Source organism: Trachemys scripta, chromosome 8, assembly GCF_013100865.1.
Source record: "Trachemys scripta elegans isolate TJP31775 chromosome 8, CAS_Tse_1.0, whole genome shotgun sequence".
Classification (NCBI taxonomy): Eukaryota; Metazoa; Chordata; order Testudines; family Emydidae; genus Trachemys; species Trachemys scripta.
In genome coordinates, this window is record NC_048305.1 from 84,109,786 (window position 1) to 84,119,729 (window position 9,944).

The 9,944-nt window shown below is 51.4% G+C and overlaps 1 protein-coding gene across 2 annotated transcripts in view; it reads right to left on the minus strand.

The window, feature by feature from the left end:
* The window catches only part of GIPC2 (GIPC PDZ domain containing family member 2), a 75,199-nt gene that overhangs the window by 13,634 nt on the left and 51,621 nt on the right, over window positions 1–9,944 (minus strand). The gene's annotated exons all lie outside the window — the stretch shown is intronic.

Genomic DNA, 9,944 nt, shown 5'->3' on the forward strand with positions numbered 1-9,944 from the left:
GAACTCCCAACCTCCCCTCGCTCCTTGTCCCCTGACTGCCCCCTCCTGGGACCCCTGCTCCTAACTGCCCTCCAGAACCCCACCCCCTACCTAAGCCTCCCTGTTCCTTATCCCCTAACTGCCCCTTCCTAAGACCCCCCTCCCTAACTGCCCCCCAGGACCCTACCCCCTACCCATACCCTGACTGCCCAAAACCTTATCCACACACCTCCCAGAAAGCGCCCCCCGAACTCCCGACCCCCCCCCGTCTCTTGACTGCCCCCTCCAGAACCTTCCTGCCCCTTCTCCGACCCCCTGGCTCCCTTATCGTTGGCCTTTGGTTCGCCTAAGGTCTCTCTGTGAGCTTGCTCAGGAACTGTCTGAGCCGTTCTCCCAGCACGCTGGGCAGCAGTGGGGGAGGAGCTCCAGACTGCCGGAGGTGAATGCAGGGAGGGAGGGAGGGAGGGAGTGAGCTCTGCTGCAGGGGGGAGGAGGAGGGGCTCTCTCTCGCTGTCGGAGCCCCATGCAAGTGGCACCATCCGGCTGCCCTATTAGCTGCGCGTGCTCTGCATGGTGGGGGGGAAGTCCGGACATTAACAAATTCCCCCTAGACGCTATTTTTAGTTCAAAAATCCGGACATGTCCGGGGGAATCCGGACGAATGGTAACCCTAATTAAATAGTATTGGGAATTGGTAAAAATCATGCCGTTTTTACTCAGGCAGAATCCCTGCTCAATAGGCTTAGCTTTCTTCCAGGATTACACTGTTGCCCTTTTTGACCTGAGAAGCTAGTCAAAGTTCAGGGCCTGGGGATGTTCCATTTGGAAGCAGAAATTGATGGAGTCTGGTATTTTCTTTGATGCAATCTTGTTTATTTACAAAGAATGTACAAAGTCCTAATTCTCCAAACTCAGAATCAAGACCAAAAGGAGCAGTTTCTTAGTTTATAGCTCCAAGCCTCTGTAGCCAACAGACCCAAGGGATCTCTAACTAAGTTTTTTCCAGGGCCACACTGTGGTAAGGGCCGGCTCTGGCTTTTTGGTCACCCTAAGCAAAAAAAAACAAAACCCAGCAGCGCAGCCGGAGCCAGGGTGCAGAGGGTGGGGGAGGGAGCGGGGGGGGGGAGAGAGAGAGAGAGAAGGCCCTGTGGCTCCGCCGCCTGCTGGGAGGGCTCTGCGCTGCTCCAGTCGGCTGGGAGGGAAGGATGCGGGCTGCCCTGCCGGACATCCTGCAGGGCGCTCCCGTCCTCTGCATCGCCGCCCCCTACAGGGCGACCGGAACGGAACACCACCAAAAAAAAAAGGCCATGCCACCCTAGGATTGGGCGGAATGCCGCCTCCTACAAGCTGCTGCCCCAAGCACCAGCTTCCTCAGCTGGTGCCTGGAGCCGGCTCTGACTGTGGTCACCAAGTTCTAGTACCTCACTCTCTGTTCTGATTTCTCTGTGCTCTGCCTTCCCTCCTCCTCCCCCACACTTGCCAGGGGAAAGAAAGCACTGGGGTGGGTTCACACACTTCTTTTTCTCAGGTGGGGGCTTGTGTTTACAATTATGTTAATTGAAGGGCAAGTTCACACCTATCAATCTCCAGGAGGTTTTAACTCAATCCATAACAAGACTTCTCCAGCTTGGAACACCCCCACCCACAACTCAGCTTTGGTTATCGTCCCAATGAAGCCTAAAATGGCAATATCCAATAACCCATCCCAAACAGAAATAAAAGAAATAAATTAAAAATGATACAAGGTTGACTATTTACATATGTACAGTGTTTTCTATCAAGATGTTTTCACATCATCATGCCCAAAAGAATTTTATTCCCACCCAAAACTCTTTGGGGCTTTTCTCTTCCCGGGTTTCCTTTCAATCAGCCCCTGAAGAACATCTATTGTTTTTGTGGAATTTGTAAGCTGAGACAGACCCTGCACATTTTGTTTTAATGGGGCATTCACCTCTGTAACAACTTTTCTAGCCTTACCTTCCACAGCTACAACCTCAGATTCAGGAAGCAGACAAGCTGAAATTTTGTTCCCCTGATATCTTCTCAAATGGTCCTTATAGGTAACTGTGTTTAGTCCTGGGACCCAACTGGTTCCTGTACACCACTTTATTTATTTGGGCCAGTATTGTATAGGGTGCCTCGCAAGGTTTATCCAATTTAGGGCTCCTACCCTACTTTCTTCTAGGATTGTGTAACCAGACCAGGTCCCCTCTTTTTAAAAGTTTCCCCATATGAATTTACATAATACAAACTTTTTATCTTATCAGAGGTTATCAACTTTCCCCTAGCAAAGGTTTGAACTTTTTCAATTTTGGATTGTAGGGTTTTTACATAGTCCAAATGGTTTCAATCCATTTGTTCCTCTTCAGGAACTCCATACAAGAATTTTTCTGCCGTCCTTAGCTTATGCCCAAACGTGAGAAATCTTAGGGTACACTGCGTACTCTCAATGACTGCTATCCTCTAAACTATCAAAAGGAATGGGATTTTTGCTAGTTCCACTCTGTTTGGTACTGTTCTACCAAGTAGCCAGCTGAACCCCCCAGAGTCCTATTGCATCCTTCCACCATCCCATTAGATTCTGGGTGTGCTGTGGTGGTGAGAATTTTGTGGCTCCTTAGAATCTTATACAAATCTTTTTAAACACTGGATTCAAAGTTTCTCCCTTGATCTGTGTGAAACTCACTCAGGATCCCAAATCTGGTAAAAATTCATTCACTAGGTCCCCTAATACTGTAACAACTTCTTGATTTCTTATTGGATAAGCCTCAGGCCATTCTGTTAAGAGGTCCATAGCTATCAGCCACTATTGATTACCAGATACCCCACAAGATACTGCTGCAAAGCAGCTCTCCCAGTTTTAGGGGCTCTTCTTTATAATGCAAGCATCGTATTTCCTGCACCAATTTTATAAATCCAGCCTGCATTCTACCCAACAGAAATTCTCCCTTACCTTAGGTAGGGTTTCTGCAACCCCAAAATGTCCAGCAGTTTTAAAATCATGACAACCTCAGAACCACCTTTTCTAATGTATCTGGGGCCTGGTCTACACTAGGCGTTTATGTCGAAGTTAGCGCCGTTACATCGAATTAACCCTGCACCCGTCCACACCGCGAAGGTATTTAGTTCGACATAGAGGTCTCTTTAATTCGACTTCTGTACTCCTCCCCGACGAGGGGAGTAGCGCTAAATTCGACATGGCCATGTCGAATTAGGCTAGGTGTGGATGGAAATCGACGCTAATAGCTCCAGGAGCTATCCCACAGTGCACCACTCTGTTGACGCTCTGGACAGCAGTAAGAGCTCGGATGTTCTGAACTGCCACACAGGAAAAGCCCCGGGAAAATTTGAATTTGAATTCCTTTTCCTGTCTGGCCAGTTTGAATCTCATTTCCTGTCTGGACATCGTGGCGAGCTCAGCAGCACTGGCAACGATGCAGAGCTCTCCAGCACTGATGGCAGTGCAATCTCAGAATAGAAAGAGGGCCCCAGCATGGACTGATCGGGAAGTCTTGGATCTCATCGCTGTGTGGGGCGATGAGTCCGTGCTTTCCCAGCTGCGATCCAAAAGACGGAATGCAAAGATCTATGAGAAGATCTCTAAAGACATGGCAGAGAGAGGATACAGCCGGGATGTAACGCAGTGCCGCGTGAAAATCAAGGAGCTGAGGCAAGGCTACCAGAAGACCAAAGAGGCAAACGGACGCTCCGGATCCCATCCCCAGACATCCCGTTTCTACGAGGCACTGCATTCCATCCTCGGTGCGGCCGCCACCACTACCCCACCACTGACTGTGGACTCTGAGGATGGGATAGTGTCCACGGCCGGATCCTCGGACATGTTAGCGGACGGGGAAGATGAGGAAGGAGATGAGGAGGACGAGGCAGTCGACAGCGCTCACAACGCTGATTTCCCCGACAGCCAGGATCTCTTCATTACCCTTACAGAGATCCCCTACCAACCCTCCCCAGCCGTTACCCCGGACACAGAATCTGGTGAAGGATCATCCAGTAAGTGTTGTAAACATCTAAACATTTATTTGTAACAGAACATGAATATTAACAATTTAAAAAATGGGTTTCTCATGATTAGTTTGATTAACTTTACGGTTCAGTCATGGGCAGTGCAACTATTGAAAAAAAATCTAGCAATGTCCGGTTTTGCATGATTGTCCTGCCCAAGCCGCTCTACTGTTTAGTCCCTGCTACTGCAGCTACAGTAAGATGCGGTCTATATGTCCGGGGATGGAGCAGAAATCCTCCTGGGACATCTCAAGGAAGCTCTCCTGCAGGTCATTTGAAATCCGCTGCATTAGGTTCTTGGGGAGAGCGGCCTTATTGGGTCCTCCGTAGTAGGACACGTTGCCGCGCCACGAGACTAGCAAGTACTCCGGAATCATTGCTTGGCACAGCATGGCGGCATACGGCCCTGGTCTTTGGAGGCTTTCCCGGAGCATTCTCTGTCTGTCGCTCTCAGAGATCCTCATGAGGGTGATGTCGCTCATGATGACCTGCTTTGAATGAGGTAGGGGAATGTTAGTGTTGGGACTGCTTTACCGTTCCTTTACAGAACTGTAACCGCTGGTTTGCAGCCACGCGGTGGAGGCGGGAGAGGGGCAGCCGAAAGGGATCGTTCCCGGGGACAGCCGCGAGGGTGTGGCACAGGAGCAGACTTCCTGCTTGCCGGATTGCTGGCAGCAGGGACCGACATTGATTTCAATGTGAAATGAGGCCATTGCTAATATTAAAGTTTTAAGCTGCCACGAATCTACGGCTTACCATGTCTGCGTGCAAGAGCAATTCCGTTGTCCTGACACGGTTCTCAAATGTGGTCTGCAAAACCCCAGACACTGAATGCGAAGGCCGAGAATTCGACCTTGTGCTGAGTGCGCATGTGATAGGTGCTGTGCATGGTCCTGTTCACAGAGAAAGACTATGTTCTTTGTTCACAACTACATTTATCTTTCTGAGGAATTCACTCCCTTTTTCCCATTCCCACAGCCCCATCTGCGACTGTCTCACAACCTAGCCTGTCATCACACTCCCAGAAGCTAGGGAGGATTAGGCATAAGAAGAAGAGGACACGGGAGGACATGTTCTCAGAGCTTATAGCCTGCTCCAGAGCCCAGGCAGCACAGCAGACCCAGTGGCGGGAGAACTTGACCCGAATGCACCAAGCCAACATGGATCGGGAGGAGAGGTGGCGTCAGGAAGACCAGCAGGCGACTCAAACCCTGCTTGGACTACTGAGGGAGCAAACGGACACGCTCCGGCGCCTTGTGGATGTTCTGCAGGAACGGAGGCAGGAGGACAGAGCCCCGCTGCAGTCCATCTCTAACCGCCCTCCCCCGCCACCAAGTCCCATACTCCCCTCACCCAAAGTGCACAGAAGGAGAGGCGGCAGAGTCCCTGCTAACTCTCACTCCACCCCTGCAGAGAGCTCGAGCAGCAGAAGGCTCTCATTCCCCAAAGTTTGACAAGTTCTTTCCTTCCCGCCTGACACAAGCCCCCGTCCAAGTTTCACTTCCCAGTTCCATGTGTAGTTGATAATAAAAAATATGTTTCTGTTAACTACTGTTTCGATCATGTTCTTTTGGAGGAGGGGGGGAAAGGGGGTTGGTAATTGGACAGGACAGTCACCTTTGGCAGGGTACATAGTCGGGGGCAGGCACAGCAGCAGGGCACATACATAGTGCAGTGATGCAGTGACTACTTACCCTGGTTAGTCTGGGAGGTTGTTTTCATGTTATGTGGTGGGGGGTGGGTTGCTCTGTGACTTTGTGGCAGGGGAGGGCAGTTAGAGATCTTAAGCGGCGGTCCTTAGGCAGGATCACAGAGCCACACAGCAGGGGATCTGTAACCGTCCTCCCCCTGCCACAAAGTCACATAGACCCCCCATACACACAGTCCCTATCAGGAGGGGTGACAGGCTCCGTTGAAACAACCATCCCACCGCAGCGGAGCCTGTCAGTCCTTCAGTTTAGAAGCTGCATTCGCGCGACTACACTACACCCGCTCCGCACCACAGTCTGCGTCCCAGTTTTAAAAAATTCCCGCGAAAACAGTATTAAAGAAAACGGTGTGCTTTAACAAAGTAGAACTATTTTTATTTTGAAACGTGTGTTGGAAGTGGGGTGAAGGGGGTATGTAACTGGATAGGATAGTCAACATGAACTGGGTAAAGAAACGGGGGCAGGTTCGGCTTCTCTGTACACAAACTTTAAAGTCACAGGTTACCCTGCTCACTCAGGAACTTTGCTTTCAAAGCCTCCCGGATGCACAGCGCTTCCCGCTGGTCTCTTCTAATCGCCCGGCTGTCTGGCTGTGAGTAATCAGCAGCCAGGCTATTTTCCTCAACCTCCCACCCCGCCATAAAGGTCTCCCCCTTGCTCTCACAGAGATTGTGGAGCACACAGCAAGCTGCTATAACAATGGGGATATTGGTTTCGCTGAGATCACAGCGAGTCAGCAAGCTTCTCCATCTCCCCTTGAGACGTCCAAAAGCACACTCCACCACCATTCTGCACCTGCTCAGCCGGTAGTTGAAGAGTTCTTTTTCAGTGTCCAGGGCACCTGTATAGGGCTTCATGAGCCAGGGCATTAGCGGGTAGGCTGGGTCCCCGAGGATGACTATAGGCATCTCCACATCCCCAACAGTTATTTTGTGGTCCGGGAAGTAAATACCTTGCTGCAGCCGTCTAAACAGACCAGAGTTCCTGAAAACACGAGCGTCATGAACCTTGCCCGGCCATCCCATGTAGATGTTGGTAAAATGTCCCCTGTGGTCCACCAGTGCTTGCAGCACCATGGAAAAGTAGCCCTTTCTGTTAATGTACTGGCTGGCCTGGTGGTCCGGTGCCAGGATAGGGATGTGAGTTCCATCTATGGCCCCACCGCAGTTTGGGAATCCCATCGCTGCGAAGCCATCTATGATCGCCTCCAAGTTTCCCAGGGTCACTACCTTTGGCAGCAGTACATCAACGATTGCCTTGGCTACTTGCATCACAACAACCCCCACGGTAGATTTGCCCACCCCAAACTGGTTCGCGACTGACCGGTAGCTGTCTGGCGTTGCAAGCTTCCAGAGGGCTATGGCCACTCGCTTCTGGACAGTCAGGGCTGCTCGCATCCGGGTGTCATTGCGCTTCAGGGCAGGGGACAGCAACTCACAAAGTTCAAGGAAAGTTCCCTTCCGCATGCGGAAGTTTCGCAGCCACTGTGATTCATCCCAGACCTGCAGCACTATGCGGTCCCACCACTCAGTGCTTGTTTCCCGTGCCCAGAATCGCCGTTTCACAGCATCAACATGACCCATTGCCACCGTGATGTCCTCGGCGCTGGGTCCCCTGCTTTCTGAGAGGTCTGTGCTACTCTCAGACTTCAGGCCATCACCGCGTTGACGTAGCCTCCTCGCCTGACTTTTCTGCATCTGCCTCAGGGCAACCTGTATGATAAGCTGTGAGGCGTTGAGAGCGGCCACAACTGCAGCGATGGTTGCAGCGGGCTCCATGCTCACAGTGCTGTGGCGTCCGCGCTGTCAATGACTGGAAAAGTGCGCGAAATGATTTCCCGCCGGCGCTTTCAGGGAGGGAGGGAGGGCGGGAGTGATGGACGGATGACGACAGTTACCCAAAAGCACCCTGGCCCCTTTTTTTTTTACCCAGAAGGCATTTGCGGCTCCACCCAGAATTCCAATGGGCGGCGGGGACTCCGGGAACTGTGGGATAGCTGCCCTCAGTGCACCGCTTCCAATGTCGACGCTTTCCCCGTTAGTGTGGACTCACAAAGTCGAATTACTGTCCTTAGTGTGGACACACACGTTCGACTTTGCAATATCGATTCCAAAAATTCGATTTAAGTAAAATCGAACTACTCTCGTAGTGTAGACAAGGCCTGGTACAAATATCCATCACCCAATGGTTTATCTCATCTCCCAGGGGTAATGAAAGCCATCGAACCAAACTGTTAATTCTGTATATGATGGAAACCACTTCAAACCAGAGGGTGCAGTAGCACCCCAGCATCCCTAGTTCCATCACCTATGCCAGCTCCTATACAATAGGATAGGGATAGCTCAGCGGTTTGAGCATTGGCCTACTAAACCTAGGGTTGTGAATTCAATCCTTGAGGGGGCTATTTAGGGAACTGGGATAAAAATCTGTCTGGGGAGTGGTCCTGCTTTGAGCAGGGGGTTGGACTAGATGACCTCCTGAGGTCCCTTCCACCCCTAATATTCTATGACCTTTAAATTCCAAGCTTTCCTACTGTGTCCAGAAAGCTTTTACTGTGGTATTATGAGTTGACACCACAGTTGCCAATTTTCACGTGGTAAATAAGCACCCTGACTTTCACAATAAGACAAAAATCAAGCTAATCCTATTTCAAAAGAAGGCCAAAACAAGCCAATCCCTAAGAACCCCAACACTCTATGTGACTAGATCCCCCCGGCGTGCAGTCTGGGACTGTGGTGGGCCTGCTGTGCACCCCTGACTCTCTCCCACCCCTGGCCCCTGCTTGCCCTTTGCCCTTGCTTGCTGGGAGCCGATCAAAAAAAAGCAACAAGCCAAAAAGCAACTCGCAAGCCAATTAAGCCAAAAACAAGCCCCATTTCTGGCAGGGCTGGCTCCAGGCACCAGCTTACCAATCAGGTGCTTGGGGCGGCCACTTCGGAGAGGGGCGGCACGTCCAGCTGTTCGGCGGCAATTCGGCGGACAGTCCCTCACTCGTGCTCGGAGCAAAGGACCTCGCCACAGATCGCGATCGCGGCTTTTTTGTTTGTTTGTTTGGCTGCTTGGGGCGGCCAAAACACTGGAGCCAGCCCTGATTGCTGGGTTTTTTTCACAGGTTTGGCGTGTCTGGTTGACACTACAGTCCATGGAGAAGGGATAGCTCAGTGGTTTGAGCATTAGCCTGCTAAACTCAGGGTTGTGAGCTCACTCCTTGAGGGGGCTGCATAGGGATCTGGGGCAAAATCAGTACTTGATTCTGCTAGTGAAGGCAGGGGGCTGGACTTCATGACCTTTCAAGGTCCCTTCCAGTTCTAAGAGATAGGATATCTCCATTTATTTAAATCAACTTTAGTTGATTTTTCCAATCACACACTATCCTGATATCAGGGTTATCTCTTTGGGAAGATTTTAGTTGCTCTGGGATCCATTCTGGGGCCCCCAACCCCCATGTGCTAGTGGAAGAGCCAGGAGCATGGACACTTCTGCATACTAGAGGTAAAGCAGCACACCCATCCTCCTGAGCAACTAACTCCTTGCTCTTCTGCTTGGGGAAGTGTTTCCAATTAGCCTCCCAACAAGGCCAGCTGGACAAGACATCAGCATTAACATGCTTATGGCCAGGCCTGTGTGGGTTTGTGAAAACATACCACTGCAGTTCTCCGACTACCTAGCAAGCTGTCCCTCAGGACTCCTGAATCTAAAAAGCCATTGCAGGGAAGCATGCTCTGTCCTGACCATAACCCTCCTCCAAAACAAATAGTGATGAAAACATTCTATAGATTTAACCATTGGAATGTAACCCAGGAATGCTTACAGTAGGGTTACCATTCGTCTGGATTCCCCCGGACATGTCCGGCTTTTTGAGCTAAAAATAGCGTCCGGGGAGAATTTGTAAATGTCCGGACTTCCCCCCGCATGCAGAGCGCGCATGGCTAACAGGGCAGCCGGCCGGATGGTGTCACTTACGTGGGGCTCCGACAGCCAGAGAGAGCCCGTCCTCCGCCCTGCAGCAGAGCTCACTCCCTCCCTCCCTCCCTGCATTCGCCTCCGGCAGTCTGGAGCTCCTCCCCCGCTCCCCAGCGTGCTGGGAGAACGGCTCAGGCAGTTCCTGAGCAAGCTCACAGAGACGTTAGCTGAAGGCCAACGACAAGGGAGCCAGGGGGTCGGAGAAGGGGCAGGGAGATTCTGGAGGGGGCAGTCAAGAGACGGGGGGGTCGGGAGTTCAGGGGGGGGCTT